General features: G+C 40.5%; 1 protein-coding gene across 3 annotated transcripts in view; it reads left to right on the forward strand.

Annotated features, from left to right (window-relative positions):
• NLGN1 (neuroligin 1) overlaps window positions 1-25356 on the forward strand; it is an 896776-nt gene that overhangs the window by 19765 nt on the left and 851655 nt on the right. The window lies entirely within an intron of this gene.

A 25356-nucleotide genomic window follows, 5' to 3' on the forward strand; every position in this document is an offset into this window, starting at 1 on the left:
CAGCATTAAAGGGGTACTCCGGTGGTGAATTTTTTTGACTATATGGCATCTTCTTTGTAAGTTTTGTTTTTTTGCAATATACATGTGTTATATGTTTTGGCAGCATGTATGTGTTTTTCTTACCTGTTTGTTGGGCAGGAAGTTCTGTAGTTCAGAGGGTTTTCTTTTACTGTTGTCCACAGTTCTGAGTCTGTTGTGGACAAGATGTCACAGCTTTTTTTTTTTCTCTGTCTGCATGAGAAAAATAAGCCACGCCCCCTCATCTCATCCAGACCCTCCCCCTGCTCTGTATTCTAAGGACACAGGTCTGCACAGGAGAAGGACCTCACAGATAAGTGCTATCTGAAGGGGAGGATGACAGGGTGCACGGGCTGGGGATGTATGGACTGCAGGGGAATAAATCTCATACTGGGAATGATCTCTATGGGGGAGATTTATCAAAACCAGTGCAGAGGAAAACTTGCCCAGTTGCCCATAGCAACCAATCAAATTGCTTCTTTCATTTTTCACAGGCCTTCATAAAAATGAAAGCAGCAAGCTGATTGGTTGCTATGGGCAACTGGGCAAGTTTTCCTCTGCACAGGTTTTGATAAATCTCCCCCTATATGTGAAGGGGGAGGCGGGGAATCCTGAATGACACATGCTGGGAGTTGTAGTCCCTGTGTGTGTGTGTGTGTGTGTGTGTATGCTAGTGTTTACAAACCAGTGTGCCTCCAGTTGTTGCAAAACTACAACTCCCAGCATGCCCTGACAGACTTTATGCATGCTGGGAGTTGTAGTTTTTCAACAGCTGGAGGCACACTGGTTGGGAAACACTGTTCTAGCCTATTCAGCATACATATCATGTTACAACAGTGTTTCCCAACCAGTGTGCCTCCAGCTGTTGCAAAACTACAACTCCTAACATGCCCAAAGGCTGTCAGGGCATGCTGAGAGTTGTAGTTTTGCAACACCTGGAGGTACCCTGGTTGGGAAACACTGGTGTATGCCCTACAGAGGTGTGGTGAACTACAACCCCCAGGAGACTACAGAGGCAGTATGCTGGTGTTATACCACAGACTGAAGACTCTTGAATGACACACGCTGGGAGTTGTAGTCCCTTTTATGTGTGTATGACACTGTATCCCAAACAGGGCTGATTATATTAGTGTGCTGCATATAAGGGGGCTGACCCGGGAAAATAGTAGGGGGGTAAAGGGCGGAACAAACAAACAAAAAAAAAAAAAGGAGCCGCCCCAAATCAGCAAGGCATGTGGGATGCTGGGATTTGTAGTTTTCAGCACAGCAAGAAACAGGAAATAGAAGCAAATATAGGAAAACAAATTGGGGGATAAAAAGACAACAAAGAACGGAAATAGAGTAGGCCCAACAACAAGAATAAAAATGAAACAAAACAAATAGGGTAAGTCAAAAACGGAAAAACACGTTGACCACCGGAGTACCCCTTTAAATGAATTCCAGAGGCAACCAGGTTAGAAGTTAACATCTATTGACATGGAAAGCCTGTACAACCGCATCCCACACAGGCTACGCATGAATTATTGCAAAAAAATGGTAAATCTCCTGAAACAAATGACTTGGTAGCTGAAGTTTTGTTGTTTGTCCTTAACAACAATGCTTCCCAGTACGGCAATGAATGGTACAGACAGATTAATGGGACTGCTATGGGGTTGCCTGCCTCCGTTCATATGCGAACATCTTTCTTGCCGTACTGGAAAGCAATTGTATTTTTTCTTTACAAAACCAATTTATTGGAAAAATGTAATTGTATCTATGCTTCGTAGATAATCTCTTTGGGACGGGACCGAAGCTGAGTTTGGCGAGTTTTTAAACAATCGCAATTAGGTGAACATCCCAATATGGAGGAGATCATCTGGAATTTCTAGATGCCCAGATGGAGGTCATTGACAATAAGATTACTACATCAGGCTTTAGAAAAACTATAGCAAAGAATGCTCTTTTACATTACGAGTCGTCCCATCCTGTACAAGTTAAACAAAGTATCCCCTATAGCCAACTATTAAAGGGGTTCTCCAGTGCATACACATCTTATTCCCTATCCAAAGGATAGGGGATAAGATGCCTGATCGCGGAAGTCCCGCTTGGGACGCCCGTGATCATGCACGCAGCACCCCGTTTGTAATCAGTCCCCGGAGCGTGTTCGCTCCGGGTCTGATTACGGGCGACTACAGGGCCAGCGGCGTGTGACGTCAAGCCTGCGCCCCCGTGTGACGTCACGCTCCACCCCTCACTTCAAGCCTACGGGAGGGGGTGTAAGCTGTGTAAGCACCGGAGATCCCCTTTAAGCATAAATAGAATTAACAATGATGCCCTACGGTATGAAAAACAGGCAGATGAGCTACAGGAAAGGCTTGTGCAGTGAGGATACCCAGTAGATATTGTGACAAAAGCTAGAAAGAAAGTAGACAGAATTCCAAGGGATGCGTCATTAAAAACTAAACAGAAAAGCAAATTGGAGAAAGAAGAAAGAATCATATTCTCTTTTTATAGTACCCCTTTAAATAAGACCATTTGAAATGTATAGCACAAAAATTGGTACATGCTGCAAAGTGATAAAGATCTAGAGAAAATAATGCAATCAAAATCCATAATTAATTATAAAAAGAATAGGGGAATTAAAGATGTCATAAACAAGTATAAGAGAAAAAACGAAAAAAGCTAAAGACTGGTTGTCTGAACCAATAGGAAATTTCTGTTGTGGTTCATGCTCATTTTGCTAATTAAACTCTAAACAGAAAGAATTTACTCTGAATGGGTACGAAGTAAGGGTAAAACAATTGATTTCATGTCGCTCTACTCATGTAATCTATGCCCTAACCTGCAAATGTAAAAGATTCTATGTGGGTAAAACTAAATGTCCTTTATTTCATCGGGTCCTTGAGCCTGTTCACACCCTGAGGATGGGAGTGAGATCTGTGAGATTTATACAACATATAAAAGAAGTTCATACTAATGAGGCAGATCCTTTTTGTTTCTCCGCTCTTGAAAGAGTTGAGCATGCTCAGAATGGATGCGATCGGGACGAAATACTAAATATAAAAGAGGCCAAAACGAAGCGATGGGACCTGTAGGTCTGAACGATAGGACAGAGCTTAATGTACTGTTGTAATTCTCTGCTCTAATGTTTTTTAAGGAATGTTTTAATGTGTATCTCAGTTGCTTTGTTTAGGAGTTTCATTGTTAACTGTTACCTTAGCAACCGGGTCAGGGGTTATTTATAAGTACCTGTAAGACGTGATAACGTGTGGGCCAGTCGAAGCGCAGGATTGCGTGAAATAGCACCATTGCGCTAGAAGCACTCCTGCCTGTTTGTTTGTCTGTCCCGCTCCTATTTTTGTGTCACCTGGATTGTGAATAAAGTATATTTCTGCAGCAGTGGTGAGTGCTCTGATCGTTCTTTCTTACGAACTGTGTTTATGGACATATCTATAGGGCTATACTGTACTTAAGGCAACAGAGGCTATTTTAAGGCATGTTCCATTTTATGCCATATTACAAAAATGTTCTTCCCTAGAAGGACTGCATATAGTCCTACATAGAGGCACAATATAGCAGCACAGTTCCTACATTTCCATGTTTTTTCCTAATTTCTGTGTGTATTTCACTTGTTTATACAAGAAATGCATATTTAATTTTGAGGCAGTGAAAATCACACATGAAATCTTCAGGGCTGTATGGAATTTCCTTTTACAGCCACCAGGACACAGGTATGATTAAATGCCCATTATAGCATTGTCCTCCAGCACAACATGACAATCAAAATTGCATTGACATAATACTATATGCTGTAAATGGCACCTCAGCACCTGTATTGTGCTGACAATTTCAGGTATTCTGATTCTCAGAACAGCCCCATTGGATTAAGTTCACCTTTGCTTACCCTTTTTGTCAACAACCATCATAAGTCCTCCATTCATTGAATCTGTCAGTTTTTTGATCTGTTTATGATCAACTTTTCGTGCAAAATCAGCCACAGCCTCTCAGACAATGTTCACAGAGGTGTACTGTTTTCCTTTACAAAAAATATATAGTTTAAGAAGGACCCACAAGTTCTCAATATGATTTAAATGGGCACTGTCATGAAAAGTTATTTTTGATATGTTGTAGTACTTAAGTACTACAACATATCTCTAATATACTTTTATTTAAAAAATGCTTTTAAAACATTTTAAAAGCAATTTGAAATTCGGCCACTAGGGGGCGCCCTCCTAGTGGCCGAATGCAGTGCGGAGTGACGTCACTGCAAAATTCCGACTGATTCCGGCAGGGCATCAGTCGAAATTTTGCGCAGGCGCAGTAACAGCCAGGGCTGCGCATCGGCTTCCCGCACTCGCCAACGGCCCTGCTGCAAGGTGCGGGTGGCGCGGGGGGTTGGCTGCTCCAGCAAGGTGCGGGGGGGTGCTGCTGCAAGGTATCGGGGGCGGGGGCGCTTCTGCAAGGTACGGGGGGCGCTGCTGCAAGGTACCGGGGGCGCAGCTGCAAGTTACGGGGGGGGGGGGGATGGGGGACACTGCTGCAAGGTACGGGGGGCGCGGGGGGGGGGGTTTGGGTGTTACTTACCGAGCGGCAGGAAGAGGCTCCCCCGCACCCGTCCCTCCCGCATCAGCTCTTGGCTCACTGCTTCCCCCATGAAACTCCTGTCCTGGGTACCTCCAGTTGTTTTACCACTACAACTCCCAGCATGCCCTGACAGCCAATAGATGTCAGGGCATGCTGGGAGTTGTAGTGGTTAAACAGCTGGAGGCACCCTGTTAGGAGAACTAAGGGCGGAAGTGCCGGCCCCAGCAGGCATCAGTGACGTGGTGCCTGCTGGGGAAGTCTGCCTGGAAGTCTGCACACTACCAGGCAGACTAAATGCCATTTTAAAAATAGTAAAAAATAAAAATAAAGGCAGGGAGGGTGTTAGGGATAGAAGGGCAATAGGCAGGGACAGAAAAAAAATCATGATGGTGGGAGCTACCCTTTAAGTCAAGTGAGGAAGGGGGCCTTGTCATATTTTTTTTTTTACCTATAAGGCACTTACTGGTTAGCCACACTCTGAAGTACTTGAATCCATGTTATGGAGCATTATTCCGCAAAAAATCATGGTCATTTTGACAGTTGTAGACTTTTTCCTGTACCACTACCTGAAGAAAGTCTCTTCTTAAAACTGGCTGTAGGTTTGGGAGTTGATTTTGAGTCCAACTAACCCAAATTGGTTGAACTAGCTAATCTTTGATGATACCAGCACTTACCAGTATCTTACCTCCACCCTACTGGCCTCTGAATTGAAGTGGAGGTCTATGCCCATTACTGATCCCTCCACAAGCCCATCCATCTGGATTGTCAAGAATCCCTTTCATCTTATCAGTTCACAGAACATTAAAAATATCTGCCTTCAGATATTTCTTGGCCCAGTCTTTATGTTTCAACTTACGTTTTTTTTCAGTGGTAGTCGGGTTTTAATTTTCTTTACCTTTACCATGTCTCTGAGCACTGAGCATCTTGTACTCCTGGCCACTCAAGGTACGTTGCAGCTCTAGAGTATGACAGCACTGAAGAATAATGGGTTCCTAGTAGCTTCACGTTTGACTTTTCTCAAATCTTTGACCGTTCATTTGAGTCTTTTTACCTTAACACATTTTTTTCAACATTGTTGACCATTTGCAGAAAATTGTTTGAAGGTTTTACCTGTTTTGTTTCCTGGCGCTCCACATCTGCTCCCTGGTTGTCTCGGAAGTTTACTGTCTCAAGGCGGGCGGGGAGGACTAGTCCCAATCTTTGAACGCAGGTGAAACCACACTCACATGAGATATCCATTAACCGTATGATGTCACCATGGCATCGCTAACATCTTGCAGCTGTTGGACATAACATGTGGGTGTGGTTTCCTACCCCCCTCCTATCTTGAAATAGTGTACATTCAAGATGACCAGGACGTGGAAGTGGAAGTGTAGCTCAAGGGAGCAGAACAGGTAGGACCTATTCTGTCTCCAGGACAACTACTTTAAAGCACTTTTTAGGCCCAATTTGCCTGGGAAATAGAAACTGCCTAATAATGATGCACACCTTTATATAGCGTGTTTATCTCCTTAGTCCCTTCTCCTTACACAAATACACATCACTGGATATGCTTAGATCAGGGCCAGCTCTGCCTATAGGCAAAATCGGCAGCCGCCTAGAGTGCCCTCTTAATGGGGGCACCACTCTGCCCAGCGCAAGAAAGTTTGACAGTCAGCATTAGAACCACTTGCTCAGCCAGCAGCACTCCTAGCAGCGGTATTCTATCCGCCTGCCAGAAGTGCTGCACCCATGATGTGATACTGACTAACAGGTAAGGTACATGCAGCTTCATGTGGCTGCGGGTTGTGTGTGTGCAGGGTTGACAGCGAGCACGGCCACACGCATCACTCTGGAGTCCTGGCATATGAATAGAGGAGTGCAGCACCAATGTCACAACTCACTCCTTCTCCTCGGGCATGGTCCCATGGCCAGGGCATACTGCATACTGCTCACTGCCCTTGCCAGACTGACAGGTCTGGAAGGGGAGAAGAACCATATACTTGAGGGAGCAATGTGGGGATGGCAATAGCTGGGTGTAATGTGAGGGGATCTGCTATATGGGGGCACAAAGTTGGCACTATTACTACTGTGTTAAGCAATACACATGAATTGTTTGTATAGAGGTGAGGTTTGTGCTGGTAGGAGGAGTCTAAAATGTTTATCTAGCAGATTCCACAAATATCTGCCAGATAAAATGGCTGAAGAATTGATGATGTACCAGGCCAGATAAAGAAAAAAAGATAAGTGACAGACTCTGGTCTGAGAAGACGTCTCCTATGAGTCCCAACATGTAACTGTAATCACCTATATGGTCTTTGGAGAATGTGTACAGCTAATATCTACCACTATATGGTACCTGTATGTGGGAATATTAATGTCTGTATAGTAGATCTTATTGAATAACAGTATAGTGCAAAAAAAAAAAATGCGGCCAAGGGGCGGGGCCAAAGGGCGGCGCCTAGGGGCAGCAAAATTAGGTTTTGCCTAGGGTGGCAAAAATCCTTGCACCAGCCTTGGCTTAGATGCCATAAGTATTCAAGTTTATTCAGCTTGGAGTTGGAAAATATACCTAAAAATTATGATATATAAAGACTACTCACTTACCCTAATAATTGCGCATACAGTGTAGATAGATATTCACGTAATGATTTCTTTTTTTTTTTCTGTACTTGTGAAAGATCCCGGTTTGTACAAAGAGATTAGTAATATGAAATCATTAAGTAGCGAGCAGTGTTAATATCAAGGGTCTAAACTTATCTGTGTCCTCTGCTGCCAATCATTAAATTCGATAAGGTGTTATTTATAAGAGACAGCCAAGGTTGAATGGCAGCCAAATAGCAATGCTAAGCACAAATCAGAGAAACACCTCATAACCTGAGACCAGAGATAAACATCTACATAATAATGGAACACAAGTGGGGATTTTTAATAAGAGTTTGCAGCCAATCATTTTACACAGCAATGGACTTCAGGAAAATAAAGAATATTGGATCACTCAATTATGTAAATGATGATTACATGGTGTTGAGTTGTAATTCCAGTTATGGAACAATATAGTACAACATAGTACACCAATCAGCTACAACATTAAAACCGCTGACAGGTGAAGTGAAAACATCCATTATCTAGTGACAATGCAACCTGTTAATGGGTAGAGTAAAGAGTATAAGGTAGCAAGTAAACAGACACTTATTACATTTGATATTTTAGATGAAAAATTGGCAAATGTAAGGAATTTGACAAGGGCCAAATTGTGATGGCTAGACAGCTTGGCCAAAGAATCTCCAAAATGGCAGGTCTTGTAGGCAGTTGCTGGCTTGTGGTGGTTAAAGGGTTACTCCGCTGCTCAGCGTTTAGAACAAACTGTTCCGAATGCTGGAGCTGGCACTGGGAGCTCTTGACATCATAGCCCCGCCCCCTCATGATATCATGACCTGCCCCCTCAATGCAAGTCTATGGAACTAAAAGTGGTTCAATGAAAAGTTTTTCCTCAGTGTTCAAGGCTAATTCTTCCTCATCTGGTCTGATCTCAAGAGTTACTAAAAAAAAAAAAATGGCTAATAAAGTTATAACAGTGGCTGTGATAGAAAAACTACACATACTGTTAAGTATTGTCTGTTCTGTATTGTCTGTTCTGTATGTCTATAGTCACTAGAAGTATTGTAACAGTGTAGTATAATGTCAGTAATTTTTGCTTTGTTTGTCATATATGTAAAAATCTCTTAGATTTTCTTGTTCAGTCTCCATTTTGTTTGTCCAGTAGAAGACATAAACCAGTGCTGTCGCATCGTATTAGTTATAACAATATAACAATAATTAAGTACAAGACGTAACACATACAGTACCACTTACCTATATTTTATTGCAGACCAAGTAAATCCCCTCATAGTGATGCTTTTTCTTAATGTCGGTGGTGTCTTTTAGCAGGATAATTCAGCCTGCAATGCTGCAAAAATTGATAATAAAATGGTTTGAGGAACATGAGATAGATGTGACCTTCAAATCTCAAACCAGTCAAGCATCTGTGGTACGTGCTAGAAAAACAGTTCCATGGAGGCTCCAGGTTTTGGTGTTGGACACTTGAGAAGTCTTGAGAAGTTGATGCTTTTCTGGGTAGGAACTGTTTTGGATAGTTTTAGTTCTCTAAAGCTCTTCTCCTTTTAAGAGCCGTAACTCTTCAATATTCCATCTACAAAGCCTTATGAAAGCTTGTTTTTTGCGGGCCCAACTTTACTTTAATATACTCTGTTTTACAAGAAATACAGTATTTTGCAAAACACACATATATATATATATATATATATATATATATATATATATATATTAGACATGTTTTGACTTTTTCTCCATTTACTAGATCTATCACAACACACACTGAAGGCCTTAGCATGACAATAAATTGGCTTTTAGCAATCTTGTCATGGGGAGCTGATTCGCCTGTCTGAACACCAATGATCTGGTCCAACTGTCAGTTCAGCAGATAAATTCAGATTCTGTCTTTAGGGTCTGCACCTATGTGGGTCCCTCAATCCCTAACATACTGCCCATGGATAAAGAGGTAGAAATCTCACTAGGCAGGTCTACAAACCCTGTTTTCAACATATCTGGAGGTCCCAGAGCTAGGAGCTGCATCGGACATTTATGGCACTTTATGAACATACTGTATAGCATAAATTTCCAACAGTGTGTTAAATGGGTTATCCAGCAATAGAAACGCAGAGCCAATTTCTTCCAAAAACAGCACCCCACCTGTCCGGAGCTTGTGTGTGATATTACAACTAGACTTAATGTAATTCAATTAAACTGAGCTACAAAACCATATCCAACCTGAAGACAAAGATGATGCAGATTTTTGAAGAAATAAGCTCTGTTTTTCTAAAGCTGAATGATTTCTTTAGCATGTATTCATGTGATGGCTGATACGGGAAATCAGAACAATTTTACTGCATTTTTTTACCCATGACTGCAGCTTTCAGACAGTCTAGATAGTGTATCAACCAACATAAAAAGCAATTTTCCAATAGTTTTTAAATAATCTGCTTATAAATGTGACGTCTATTCTGTTGTTTTTATGATTAAATCAGTACCAAACTTGTGTACATATATTTTTCTTTTTATTTTACTAAAACTTACACAATAAAAACACTTTAAATATTTACGTCAGTGTCACTGCATTCAAAGTTCCATATCTCTTTTATTTCTCCACCGTCAAAGCTTTACAAGCGGTTGTTTTTCTTGTGAAAAATGAATTGTACTTTTCTTTGGTACTGCTATTTATTTTTGTTTGTTTTTATGACATTCACAAACATAAACAACATGGTTTTCTATGATTGCAGTTATTCAGATAATGTATTGTTCTCTGTTAATATTTTTCTAGAAAAAATAGTTCTGTAAGTAAAAATATACTTTATTGATACTTTTTATTTTTAATATATCGTTAGGACATGTCAAAAGTTTTTTTTTTTTTTAAAGTGACAGGTACACTTTAACAGAAAAACTTGATTTGAACATTATCCTATTGCATAATTTTTTTTTTATTATTATAATTACTAGCAGAGTACCCGGCGTTGCCCGTTTTTTCTTTCCTAATCTTTGTTGGGGAGGAAAATGAAGAGAGGAGAAAGCTTTTGACTTCATATCCCAGCCTCATATATTGTTGTCATATCCCAACCCCATATCCCATCCTCCTCTCCCATCCTCCTATCCTGACCTCCTATCCCAACCTCCTATCCTGACCTACTATCCCAACCTCCTATGCCAACCTCCTATCCCGACCTCCTATCCCGTCCTCCTATCTCATTCTCCTTTCCATCCTCTTATCTCAACCTCCTATCTCAACCTCCTATCTCGACTTACTATGTCGACCTCCTATCCCATCCTCCTATCCTGTCCTCCTATCTTGACCTCCTATCCCGTCCTCCTATCTTGACCTCCTATCTCGACCTCCTATCCCAACCTCCTATCCCGACCTCCTACTCCGACCTCCTATCCCGACCTCCTATCCCGTCCTCCTATCTCAACCTCCTATCTCGACCTCCTATCCTGTCTTCCTATCCCGACCTGCTATCCCGTCCTCATATCCCATACTCCTATCTCGACCTCCTATCCCAACCTCCTATCCCAACCTCATATCCCTTCCTCATATCCCATCCTCCTATCTAGACCTCCTATCCCGACCTCCTATCCCATCCTCCTATTGCGACCTCCTATCCCAACCTCCTATCTCGACCTCCTATCCTGACCTCCTATCCCGTCCTCCTATCTCGACCTCCTATCTCGACCTCCTATCCCAACCTCCTATCCCGACCTCATATCCCTTCCTCATATCCCGTCCTCCTATCTTGACCTCCTATCTTGACCTCCTATCCCGACCTCCTATACCATCCTCCTATCTCGAACTCCTATCACTTCCTCCTATCTCTACCTACTATCTCGACCTCCTATCCTGACCTCTTATCTCGTCCTCCTATCTTGACCTCCTATCTCGACCTCCTATCCCGACCTCCTATCCTAACCTCCTATCCCGACCTCCTATACCGACCTCCTATCCCGACCTCCTATCTCGATCTCCTATCCCATCATCCTATCCCTTCCTCCTATCTAGACCTCCTATCCCAACCTCCTATCCCGTCCTCATATCCCGACCTCCAATCCCGACCTCCTATCCCGTCCTCCTTTCCCGTCCTCATATCTTGACCTCCTATATCGACCTCCTATCCCAACCTCCTATCCCTTCCTCCTATCCCGTCCTCCTTTCCCGTCCTCCTATCCCGACCTCCTATCTCGACCTCATATCCCGTCCTCCTATCTCAACCTCCTATACCGACCTCCCATTCCGTTCTCATATCCCAACCTGTAATATGTGTACCAGGTATTGAAATATCTCCAGCCGTACTGAAGTTATGTGGGAACATACATTTCCCATTGATTTGCATGGGACATTAAACAAAAACCCTGAGCCTCACAAATGGGGGTTGTTAATGGTAATATTAACTATCCTATATTTTAAGTGGACATATAAGTAACATGTGACCAAGTATTATTGAAATATCTCCAGCTGTTTGGAAGTTATGCAGTAACATATATTTCCCACAGACTTGTATGGGACTTAAAAAAAAAAACCTGCCCCTGGCAAACGGGGGTGAGTAAGGGTTAAATCACCTATCCTATGTTTGTTGTTGACATATAAGTAACATGTGTGCCAAGTTTCATGTTAATATCTTTAGCCATTTGGACGTGATGCTGGAATATACACACATATATACACATACATTGAGTTTTATATATAGATATATATATATATATATATATATATATATATATATATATAAAATTCCAATGGCGCAGCACTCCAGTAAAAAAAAGTGCATTTATTCACACATATCTCAAATACAGCGCAACGTTTCAGCTCCTATGGAGCCATTATCAAGCCTAGCGAAACGTTGAGCTGAAACATTGCACTGTATTTGAGATATGTGTGAATAAATGTACTTTTTTTACTGGAGTTACATTGGAATTTTTTATCTACAAGAGACCCTGATCAGGTTAGGACGCTGGCACCCGTTTTTTGTTGGAACCGAGCTGTGCTGCAACTATTTCTTACTATATCTATATATCTATATATCTATATATATATATATATATATATATATATATATATACATATATATATATATATATATATATATATATATATATATATATATATATATATAGATTATCTTTCAAGATACAAATATAACTTTATCAGGATGTATCGGTATAAGTTATTGAAAAGAGTCTGGGTCTGAAATGGGCACAAAACGTGTTCCCTTTCTAGCCATAAAAAGTATTTGGATTAGATTTACTACTGTGGTTGTATCAGAATAGCTGCTTAAAGATTATAGAGTGAACAATCTTTAATGCACATTAGCTGGTGAGGTTATGGATGCATTGCCTATAAATATATGTAAATTTTAACATTGTAGCTCTGGAGCCTTGAGATCATTGGCATTGAAACCATGTCAGATTTGCTGATTTCTGACTTTAGTGAACATAGGTAAACAGCCAGTTATATTGAATTGCACATCTAAGATCAATTTTCCCTTACCCACAATTTTTGAGGCAAATAATGATCAGAGCAATGTAAAGAAAATTTGCATATTTTGAAAGTATATTGTTTACTGAATTGTAATTATTTACTGTTAACCTCTTAAGGACAGAGCACTTCTTGGTCTTAAACATGTCATCCTGGCACAAAAAAACACATCACCCATTCTCCCTGGCACCCAACTTTCAAGGACCATGCCTAACACAGCTGTGTTGTTGGGGCTGGTACTATATTGTGACCACTGCAGGCGGGAGAAACTATGATCACATGAATTGGCCAACAACTGCACTGTGTTGTTGCAGCATTCCTGCATGCGGCAGACAATTCAGAATATAGTACCAGCTCCAGCAACATATTGAGTGGGGAGCATTGTTTTTTGTTTGTTTTTACAGTATTCGTTGTGCAATATCAATAACATGATACCTTTAATTTCTGGGAAATATCGAATTGTCATACCTCACGTAGTGTCCTATATTATGTATGTGAGTATGAGGCTTGGTTCACTTGCAGTATTCTGGTCAGCACGAGGTCAGTATTTTTAGTTATGTTCGCTTCTATGTTCACACATAGCATTTTATGCCAGAACCAGGAGTGAAACTACCCAGCAAAAACTATAATGGAAATATATGAAGCTTTTTTCTGTTTCGGACCCACCCACCCAAAATACTGTATATGAACATTGCCTTATGCTTTACTTTACTATATTTAATATATATATATATATATATATATATATATATATATAAATATATATACAGTGACCCCCCAACATACAATCGCCCTGACATACGATAATTTCAACATGCGATGGCCTCTCAGAGGCCATCGCATGTTGAAGGCAGCATCAACATACGATGCCTTTTTATGTCGGGGCCATCCCATAAACGGCTATCTGGCAGCACTGACTGCTTCAGCTGCCGCTGTATAGCTGTTTACGGTGCCCCGTGTGGTCCGCTGACAATCACTTACCTGTCCTCGGGGCTCCGGCACGTCCTCTTCGGGATCCTCTGCATCGTCGGCGCTCTCCATCGACGTCATCACGTCGCTGCGCACGCCGTCCCGTCATCCAATAGGAGTGGTGTGCGTAGCGACGTGATGGCGGTGACGGAGAGCGTGGTTGCCGGGGAAGCAGAGGCCTTGCCGGAGCGTCGGGGACACCTCGGGGACGCGGCGACAGCGATGGACGGCGACATCCCGGGCAGCGGTGATGAGCGGTGACGGTCCGGAGCGGCGGGGACAGGTGAGTACAACTTTCTCTAACAGTGGTCTACAACCTGCGGACCTCCAGATTTTGCAAAACTACAACACCCAGCATGCCCGGACAGCCAACGGCTGTCCGGGCATGCTGAGTGTTGTAGTTTTGCAACATCTGGAGGTCCACAGGTTGTAGACCACTGTCCTATACTTTACATTGCACGGATCCCTCAACATACGATGGTTTCAACAAACAATGGTCCGTTTGGAACGGATTACCATCGTATGTTGAGGGACCATTGTGTATATATATATAACATTTTTTTTTCTTTATATGAATTGCATAACATACATAAAACATACATCAATAATGCAAATGCATCACAATGTTATTGTGTGATGTACTGTACCCTCAGTGTGCACAGAGCCTTAGGGAGCATAACTACATCCTTGGTGAAGATGGAGCTATGACAGGAAGGATAAAATGCACTGGATGACACAACCCTTGAGAGTTGGCAGGGGAAGCCCATTTTCTCTTGTGATAAGTTTAAAGTAAATGTCCACTCTAAAAAAATTACAGTTTACTGATGAATTCTTAGGACAGTTCTCTACTGTAGCAATCAATCTGTGGAGCTGAAAGCATAAAAAAAAAGAGAAAAAAAAAACACTTTGCAATGATTCAAGCTGTAAGACTGGATTATAAATGTACTTTTGGTTCTGTCATAAATCCCCAGAAAAAAAAATTATTTTGTTCCAGCATTGAAATGCCACATATAGTTAAATAATCAGAAGAACTTTGGTAAGAAAAATGATAAATCTATCTCGCAGTGCAAACAGAAGGTCACTGAATTTTAATGTGCTTTTTATTAGCTGAAACATGTTAAAAAGGTATTGGTAGTCAAAAGAAGAACTCAGATGACAGATGAACTTGATCATTTCCAGATAGAAACACCTTGTTTATGCAAGAATGTTTCAAATCGCTTCTAAGAATTGCCATACATAATAACATTTTCCATTGTCTCAAAGATATTTAATATGTGGATAATTTCTTACCTGCACGGACGAAATCTGCTCATACAGACCTGCAGGATATTCTGTAATGCAAATATACACAGTGGAATATGAAGTCATCTTATTTCCATATCACGGGCTAGCATCAGTACGTTCTCACCGCTATTCATAACCCCTGGACATATACCATGACCTTTCAGAAAAACTCTGAGATGGTTAGCAACAAGAAGATGGTTAAATGGAACAGCTGATTCCTCCATAGAAATCTGCTAGTCTGTGGCGGTGTATGTTGTACTATGGAACACAAATAGGTCATCATGCCATTTGGTTTTTGTCTTCTTTCTCAAACACACCTGTTTACTAGTGTTGCTCGCGAATATTCGCAATCCGAATTTTATTCGCGAATATCGCATATTCGCGAATTCGCGAATATTCGCGAATATAGCACTATATATTCGTAATTACGAATATTCTTTTTTTTTTTTTCTTTCTCACAGTACACATCACAGTGATCATCCCTCCCTACTTCCAGCTTGTGTGGTGTAAAGAAGGCTCTAATACTACTGTGTGAGACTGGTGTGCGAATGTTCGCATATGCGGAAATTTGCATATGCTTATTTTCGCATATGCAAATTTTTGTTTGTCCAGGTTTTTGTATATGCACATTTTCGCATATGTTAATTTTCGCAAACGCAAATATTTGCATATGCGAAAATAAAACGCGAATATTCGCGAATATATGACGAATATTCGTCCATATATTCGCGAATATTCGCGAATTCGAATATGGCCTATGCCGCTCAACACTACTGTTTACATATCCAATGGTTTTAATGTGGCAACCGTTTTTAAAAGTATCCATTTGTGTCAGTTTGACAATTTTTCATCAAAATCCATTGTTTTAATAAGATATGAAAACAGAGACAGTCTCATTGTTCTCTCTTGTCAAAAAGCAGGATCTCTGAGGGACCTGTTTTCAGTACAAGTCAATGGCCCCCTGTTGCACCATCCTGATTGGCTTCCCTTTTTTTTTCTTGATAACACTTGTAATTGACTTATAAAGCTATAAAAATGGCAAAGTTAAAACATATTCAAGAGCGAGTCATCATACCCCAACCAATTGTTAGAACGAGCGGGGAGAAAAGTGCAGCTGATCCAGACAATCTCATAGACTTACATTGTAAGTTTGTCTCAATAGCAAACTCCTATTCCAGATAGTTGCAATCTGAACATGTCAAAGTTCTTTTTTTAAGTGACAGTGCCCATTTAATAACCTGATACAATCCATCCTTTTCATATATACATAGGTGTACTCATGACATATGTAATTCTTTTTATGGGAGCCTCTTAGCAGCATAACTTGCTGTGTGCCTACTGTATATAAGTCAGTGCTGTATCTTTTTTTGAGGCACTAGTGATCCAATACCTAGGGTTGAGTTATGCCCCATATTACCTGCCTTATTTCTCCATATTTTTTATCATTTGACATATTTTATTGTTTATCTTGCGTTTAAATGCATCTTCTTGCCCAGTCACTGTAAGGTGTATTATTTAGCCATGGTATAGTGGTATAATCCAGTCAAGGTATGGAGGTGTAATTCAATCATAGTTTGGTAGTGTAATACAGGCATGATGCTAACCAGTCATGGAGTAGTGGTGTTAATCAGTCTATGTATGGTGGTGGTATCCAGTCATGTTATGAAGATGTTATCCAGTTACAGTATGAGGATGTTATTCAGCCACAGTATGGGGATGTTATCCAGTCACAGTATGGGGATGTTATCTAGTCACAGTATGGGGATGCTATGTAGTCACAGTATGGGGATGTTATCTAGTCATAGTATGGGGATGCTATCTAGTCTCAGTATGGGGATGTTAACTAGTCACAGTATGGGGATGCTATCTAGTCTCGGTATGGGGATGTTATCTAGTCACAGTATGGGGATGTTATCTAGTTACAGTATGGGGATGCTATCTAGTCTCAGTATGGGGATGTTATCTAGTCACAGTATGGGGATGTTATCCAGTCACAGTATGGGGATGTTATTCAGTCACAGTATGGGGATGTTATCTAGTCACAGTATGGGGATGTTATCCAGTCACAGTATGGGGATGCTATCTAGTCACAGTATGGGGATGTTATCCAGTCACAGTATGGGGTTGCTATCTAGTCTCAGTATGGGGATGTCATCTAGTCACAGTATGGGGATGATATCTAGTCACAGTATGGGGATGCTATCTAGTCACAGTATGGGGATGTTATCTAGTCACAGTATGGGGATGTTATCTAGTCACAGTATGGGGATGTTATCTAGTTACAGTATGGGGATGCTATCTAGTCTCAGTATGTGGATGTTATCTAGTCACAGTATGGGGATGTTATCTAGTTACAGTATGGGGATGTTATCTAGTCTCAGTATGGGGATGTTATCTAGTCACAGTATGGGGATGTTATCTAGTCACAGTATGGGGATGTTATCCAGTCACAGTATGGGGTTGTTATCCAGTCACAATATCGTGGCATGGAGTCACCAAGTCATGGTATAATGGCAATATTTGGACACTTTATTTATGATTGTTTGTAAATAGGGATATTTTATGTTTACAGATTTTTCATTTTGGTGGTGCCCAGTGTGCCATGTATTTTATAATAGAGCACATGACTCATAGTCCACACCACTAAACACCAGGATTCATCTGTACACTGGGCATCAATGCCAAGTTAATGTCCCTATGTGCGGTATCAACAATTATTAGTCACAGCAAGGATGACATTATTAATAAACAACTGTTGCATTCATGTTCTTATGAGTACTGAAGTACAGGCACTAGTTGGATATCCAGTAGCACACCTCTAAATACAGTATGGTACTACATGTCCTGCATTGATCTTTACCTGTGTCCAGATGAGATGCTCCTTTTTACTCCAAGCTCCATTTTATAATTTCTGCACACTGTGGGGGAGATTCTCAAAAACTACTGTAATTTCTGTTCCAGCGATATTATCCACACCTTTTTTTTCCCCTCACATTTTAAAATATGAAAATATGTGAAAATTCATTTTCGCTCCACTTTTTTTTCTTTCGCGCCAATTTTTTTCTTGTTGAAGCCACATTGGATTTTTTTGCGCAAAAATTGCAGAGTTTGGCAGCAAAATCGGCAATTTTGGTACCAAAATTGCAGATTTTTGTGCCAAATTTTACATCCCAGAAAATAATGGTGGAAACATCTCAATATCAATATTCCATGATTACCAGGGCCCAGATGAGCGAAAACTGTATAAATAAAACATTTCTGAGCGTAAATGTGAGTGCAGGTACAGTGACCAAGAAAAAAAAATATTTATATATTTTTTTTATAAAAATGTTCAATAACAATATTTTTTTTTTACTAATTACTTAAATAACACCTTTTCCCTCCCAAAAAAATTTCTACACTATCAAAAAGCTGGTGTGAAATTTTTGATGTAAACTGTACTTTCATCCCTTTGAAAATATCATATAAAGCAGACAATGTACGTGGACACGCCCACTTTTACAAAACTGACGTCAACAGTGTAAACCGTGGCACAAAGCTCTTTGAAAATGTGGTCGATACTTTTCGCGCCATAAATTTTTTTGAGAATCTCCCCCTTTGTGTTCTGTATAACAACCTAAAGAACCTCCTATTCTTAATACAGAAAGTAATCAGTGGCTTTAAGCACCTCTTTCTGAGTTTCTACTTGTGAACTTGCTTTATCTGTATTATTTATCTGCTCTTTTCTTAGTTTGTATTATTTTGGGAGGACTTTTTAAGTCTTCAGAACCAACGTTTAGTTTTCCATGTAGCTATAGAGCTCAGTTATAGTATTTTCATACAACAGTAAGTAATATTGTAACTTGATTGACCACTTAAAGGGGTACTCCACCCCTAGACATCTTATCCCCTATCCAAAGGGTAGGGGATAAGATGTCTGATCGCGGGGGTCCCGCCGCTGAGGACCCCGCATTCTATCATACGGCACCCACCTGTAATGGCTTCCGGAACCACTGGAGGCCCTCAGGCTAATACCATCCCGACCACAAGGATGGAAGAGTGTGACGTCACGACTCCGCCCCCATGTGATGTCCCACCCGCCCCCTCAATGCAAGTCTATGGGAGGGAGCGGGACCCCCGCAATCAGACATCTTATCTCCTATCCTTTGGATAGAGGATAAGATGTCTAGGGGTGGAGTACCCCTTTAAGCAAATACCTGACACATGTTTAGCTGAGCTTCTAGCTGGTCAAATAATTTTACTGGTAACATTTCTATGTAACTTTGTAGGGTGATGCCTAGGTATTATATATTATACATAGTCTATGCCAACAGGTTTTGCTATGCATCAACCTATGCATTTCCTTTAATCTATGCTTGAACTTGTTATTTCTGTATCCAGTATATCATCAAAAGTAGCAAAACACTGTATGAGTCAGTTATTTTACAAAACCAAACATTACGGCAATCAAAGATTGGCTTTTATAGTGTATATTCACTTGTGTCAACATAACCTTTCCAGGTACACCTTCCTAACAACTTTATTGAACAACTCACCAGTTTTTTTCCACTACAGTGTGAGAAGTTCTGAAATGAGGGAGGTTTTTTATAGGCCAGCCTCATACTAAAGATTGCTGGAGTAATTTGTGCCAAAATTATTAATAGGCTCATGCCTTCACATATTTGGAGCTAAAATAAGATCTATGCCTGCTATAAGTAGATGTGGATTTACTCTGCAATTTGCATCATTTTCTGCCTTAAGTTAATAAATATGTAATGATATCAGAGACCACACCCATTCAAAAATCCATTTTACTAAGAAAACCCTAAAAGGGATGTGGCCACAGAAAAGGGGGCGTTCCCCCAACATTTTCACAAAAACCCAACATATTTATTAAGATTTCCACAGAAAATGTGGTGGATTTCAGCTGAGGAAAAAGAGCAAAGTGTAGGGGAAAGTACAAAATGTAGGGAAGTCTTAGTAAATACCGTGGAAAAAAAAGTAGGGAATTAAAACCCACAAAGAAAATCCCACCTACTTTTCTTAAAAACTGGACAATGGATACAAAGTCACAGATTTTTGCACGTATGGTTGCAAATTTTAATGCCAAAAGAAACCGTGGGAAATTGATTATAGCTACTATACAGTTCTAGTCACCAAACACATTAAAAATAACAAACTAACTGATCCCCTGCTGATCCCCTGCTCAGCCTCCATTCAGCACTCCGGTTTTACTTTAAGAACAGAAGTCACATGGCTACCGCAACCAATTAGCGGCCTCGGCAGTCACTCTCCGTACTCCTGCCCATCTCAGGGTCCCATCACTGAGCAGTGAGGCAAGAAATACAGAGTGAGTCCACCAAGGAAGCTGATTAGCTGCGACAGTTATGTGACGTCCACTCAATGTAAGACTGAAGTGCCGACCTGAGGCTAATTTGGGTATTAGCAAATATTTGGAGAGGTAAATATCAGTTAATTTGTTCATTTAATGCATTAGGGGGTTTTATTTTATTTATTTTTTTACCATGAGATGCCCTTTAACCCCTTAAGGACTCAGGGTTTTTCCGTTTTTGCACTTTCGTTTTTTCTTCCTTACATTTTAAAAATCATAACCCTTTCAATTTTCCACCTAAAAATTCATATTATGGCTTATTTTTTGCGTCACCAATTCTACTTTGCAGTGACATTAGTCATTTTACCCAAAAATGCACGTCAAAACGGAAAGAAAATCATTGTGCGACAAAATTGAAAAAAAAAAACGCCATTTTGTAATTTTTGGGGGCTTCCGTTTCTACGCAGTGCATATTTCGGTAAAAATTACACCTTATCATTATTCTGTAGGTCCATACGGTTAAAATGTAACCCTACTTATATAGGTTTGATTTTGTCGCACTTCTGGAAAAAATCATAACTACATGCAGGAAAATTTATACGTTTAAAAATGTCATCTTCTGACCCCTATAACTTTTTTAAATTTCCACGTATGCGGCGGTATGAGGGCTCATTTTTTGCGGCGTGATCTGAAGTTTTTATCGGTATGATTTTTGTTTTGATCGAACTTTTTGATCACTTTTTATTCATTTTTTAATGGTATAAAAAGTGACCAAAATACGCTTTTTTGGACTTTGAAATGTTTTTGCGCGTACGCCATTGACCGTACGGCTTAATTAATGATATATTTTTATAGTTCGGACATTTACACATGCGGCGATACCACATATGTTTATTTTTTATTTTTTTTACACTGTTTTATTTTTTTATGGGAAAAGGGGGGTGATTCAAACTTTTATTAGGGAAGGGGTTAAATGACCTTTATTAACACTTTTTTTTTACATTTTTTTTTGCAGTGTTATAGGTCCCATAGGGACCTATAACACTGCACACACTGATCTCTTACACAGATCACCGGCGTGTATTAACACGCCTGTGATCAGTGTTATCGGCGCTTGACTGCTCCTGCCTGGATCTCAGGCACGGAGCAGTCATTCGCTGATCGGACACCGGGGAGGCAGGTAAGGGCCCTCCCGGTGTCCGGTCAGCTGTTCGGGACGCCGCGATTTCACCGCGGCGGTCCCGAACAGCCCGACTGAGCAGCCGGGTCACTTTCAGTTTCACTTTAGAAGTGGCGGTCAGCTTTGACCGCCACTTCTAAAGGGTTAATACCGCACATCGCCGCGATCGGCGATGTGTGGTATTAGCCACGGGTCCCGGCCGTTGATTAGCGCCGGGACCGACGCGATATGATGCGGAATCGCGGCGCGATCCCGCTTCATATCGCTGGAGCCGGCGCAGGACGTAAATATACGTCCTGCGTCGTCAAGGGGTTAAAACAGTCAAGTTGGAAGTACATAAAGAATGGAATGAAAAACACTGTTTAAGACTTCAGAGTCCTAAGAAAGCTAAGATAATTCATAGTATAGACAATATTAAAGGGGTACTCCGGTGGAAAACTTTTTTTTTTAAATCAACTGGTGCCAGAAAGTTAAACAGATTTGTAAATTACTTCTATTAGAAAATCTTAATCCTTCCAGTACTTATAAGCTGCTGAATACTACAGAGGAAATTATTATTTTTTGGAACACAGAGCTCTCTGCTGAATCACGAGCACAGTGCTCTCTGCTGACATCTCTGTCCATTTTATGAACTGTCCAGGGTAGGAGAAAATCCCGATAGCAAACATATGCTGCTCTGGACAGCTCCTAAAATGGGACAGAGATGTCAGCAGAGAGCACTGTGCTCGTGGTGTCAGCAGAGAGCACTGTGTTCCAAAAAGAAAATCATTTTCTCTGCAGTATTCAGCCTCTAATGAGTACTGGAAGGATTAAGATTTTTTAATAGAAGTAATTTACAAATCTGTTTAACTTTCTGGCACCAGTTGATTTAAAAAAATAAAAATAAAAAAGAAGAAGTTTTCCACCGGAGTACCCCTTTAAGTTGCTTTTATTTAGATTAACCACTCAAATTATTTATTTATTTATGAAGCAACATATCAAGATATTAATATAAAGAGGTTCTGTTCATGCTATTAATGTTAGGTTCCTTAATTTTTCAGTTGCTTATTCTTATCTCTTTTAATAAATAAATAAGAAGAAATCTAAGTAAAAATATTTAAGTTACCCACAATACCCTTTTTCACATACATACCAATAATATTTATTATCCATACATATTGTAATTTTGGCAGAATGATATATCAATATTGACTAAAGAACAAATATTGAACTATAGTACCTGTAGATTACCAGGGAAAGAAGCACTAGAGGGAGCTACTTGTCCACTTCATTGCTGCTAGATTGTTAAAATATATTGTTATATCTTGTTTTATAAAGAGGAGGAATAATGTGATAAAAATTGTGAGACATGCTTCCTGCATAGGAGACAAGAACTACTATGATGAATAAAAGTTAGAGCATATTTGCATAAACGTATAGTTTAATATAAAATGTAATAAAGAGCATGAAAAAGGAGCATGCACACTATTTGAGCACACTGAAAATACAAATGGATTGACATCTGAATAATGTAAACTGTATTATAGTGAAATTATAATAGACAATAAAAACAAAAGGGACTTTGCTAAATGTATATCAAATACCTTTTTAGATTGTACTACATACAGTATAAGAAAACATCAATACCCCAGTGTCCTTTACTCATAGCCAATCAGAAGAGAGAAATAGTTTTATGACAGCCTGTATCTCCTTAGCTTTTGTGTTGTACCTGCACATGTGGACCTCTAAGATATTTAAGAATAAATGAAACTGAGATTTTGCACATCCCAAAACATACTAAAGGGATTGTCTAACCATGGCAACAACTAGCCCAGATATCTGCAGTATGCTACTGTTTGCTAATATTAAAGCAGAGTTGGGAAAACACACATCTGAAAGCGAAAAATGTAAAAAAAAAAATGAGAAAAATAATGAATCGTGCACTAATGCATAGGACTGCAGTTACCAGTGGATGAAATAAAAAATGGCGGTTTATTCCATGATATAAAGACAACATTACAGTAGCCTGCCGTTACCTTTTTCCTTTGAGAAAGGCAGCGGTAGACTTCTGAAATGATGTCTTTACATCATGGAATAAACCACATTTTTTATTTCATCCACTTGGTGTTCTGCATTTATTCATTTATTTATTTATTCATTTAGCGTATATGTATGTATGTGTCTGAGAGTTCTAAAATTCCTCTTCAAAACAGCAAGTCTTATAGAGTGCACCCTGTTATGAGATCAAAAGTGGTACAGAGAAGGAAAAGTGGTCAACCAGCATCTTTGCTATGAACTAGGCTTTATTTCATACATGCATAAGTGAACCCAGGGTGGGTTCACTTATGCATGTATGAAATAAAGCCTAGTTCATCTGGTCTGATCCCAAAGAAAAATATAAACAACCTTGGGGATGTGAGTCCCCTCAGGGAAACCCTGAATAAAGACCCTCCGGTCTAAAACTTAACTTTTATTCTTTTTTCAACTATTAATTAAGGGTGCTCAATTTGCCACCAGGTGGCAATGTGTGATTAAAATTACAATCCCTTATTTGTTATATTCTATGGCATCCTATGCATGGATGTAGATGACCGCGGAGATGTGTTTGCAGTCCTCTGCTCTGATGCCGTCAACAGACTTAGCATCACGCATCTCCGTGGTCCATCCATATTCAGAAACAGGGATTGAGCTAAAATCTATTATCCTCTGACTCAACGTATCACCAGTAGGAACTGGCTTTTTCAAGAGTGTGAAGTACCTCACACTCTTGAAAAAGCCAGTTCCTTCTGGCGAAACGTTGAGTCAGAGGATAATAGATTTTAGCTCAATCCCTGTTTCTGAATATGGATGGACCACGGAGATGCGTGATGCTAAGTCTGTAGACGGCATCAGAGCAGAGGACTGCAAACACATCTCCGCGGTCATCTACATCCATGCATAGGATGCCATAGAATATAGCAAATAAGGGATTGTAATTTTAATCACACACTGCCACCTGGTGGCAATTGAGCACCCTTAATTATTAGTTGAATAAAGAATAAAAGTTAAGTTTATTCAGGGTTTCCCTGAGGGGACTCACATCCCCAAGGTTGTTTATATTGCTCTAGTAGCCCATAGATCCCCCAGGGGGTATTTCCGTTAGTTATTAATCCCAAAGAAAAGCTACAATACACAAGTTGCTTAAAGGGGTACTCCGCTGCTCAGCGTTTGGAACAAACGGTTCAAAGTACCCCTTTAAGGGTGTATTGACATGTACAGTATCTTGCGCATATTTGATGTGCAGGATTTAAAACTGCAGATATTATGCTGAACCTTTTAATGCAGGGGTCTCAAACTCAAATTATCCGGGGGCCATTGGAGGTAACAGCTGGGTGAGGCTGGGCCGCATGTGTCCCTTACATATAACACCCCCATCATGCGCTCCTCCTATATAATGCCCCCATCATGCGCCCCTCACATATAATGACCCCATCATGTGCCCCTCACATATAATGCCCCCATCATGTGCTCCTCATCATCCACCAGCAACACCCCCATTATCCACCATTAACCCCCATTCCCCATACCCCCGTGTGCTAATAGCATGAGCTGACAGATGATGGGGGTGCTACTTCTGGGGGTTCCCCACATTAGGTAGGCTGCAGGTTCCCCACATTAGGTAGGTAGTAGCAGTTTCCCCATATTAGGTAGTAGCAGGTTCCCCACATTAGGTAGTAGCAGGTTCCCCACATTAGGTAGTAGCAGGTTCCCCACATTAGGTGGTAGCAGGTTCCCCACATTAGTTGGTAGCATGTTCCCCCCATTAGGTAGTAGCAGTTTCCCCATATTAGGTAGTAGCAGTTTCCCCACATTAGGTAGTAGCAGTTTCCCCTTATTAGGTAGAAGCAGGTTCCCCACATTAGGTAGAAGCAGGTTTCCCACATTAGGCAGTAGTAGGTTCACCACATTCGGAAGTTGCAGGTTCCCCACACTAGGTAGAAGCAGGTTTCCCAC

This window comes from Hyla sarda, chromosome 3 (genome assembly GCF_029499605.1).
Source record: "Hyla sarda isolate aHylSar1 chromosome 3, aHylSar1.hap1, whole genome shotgun sequence".
In the NCBI taxonomy this organism is placed as follows: domain Eukaryota; kingdom Metazoa; phylum Chordata; class Amphibia; order Anura; family Hylidae; genus Hyla; species Hyla sarda.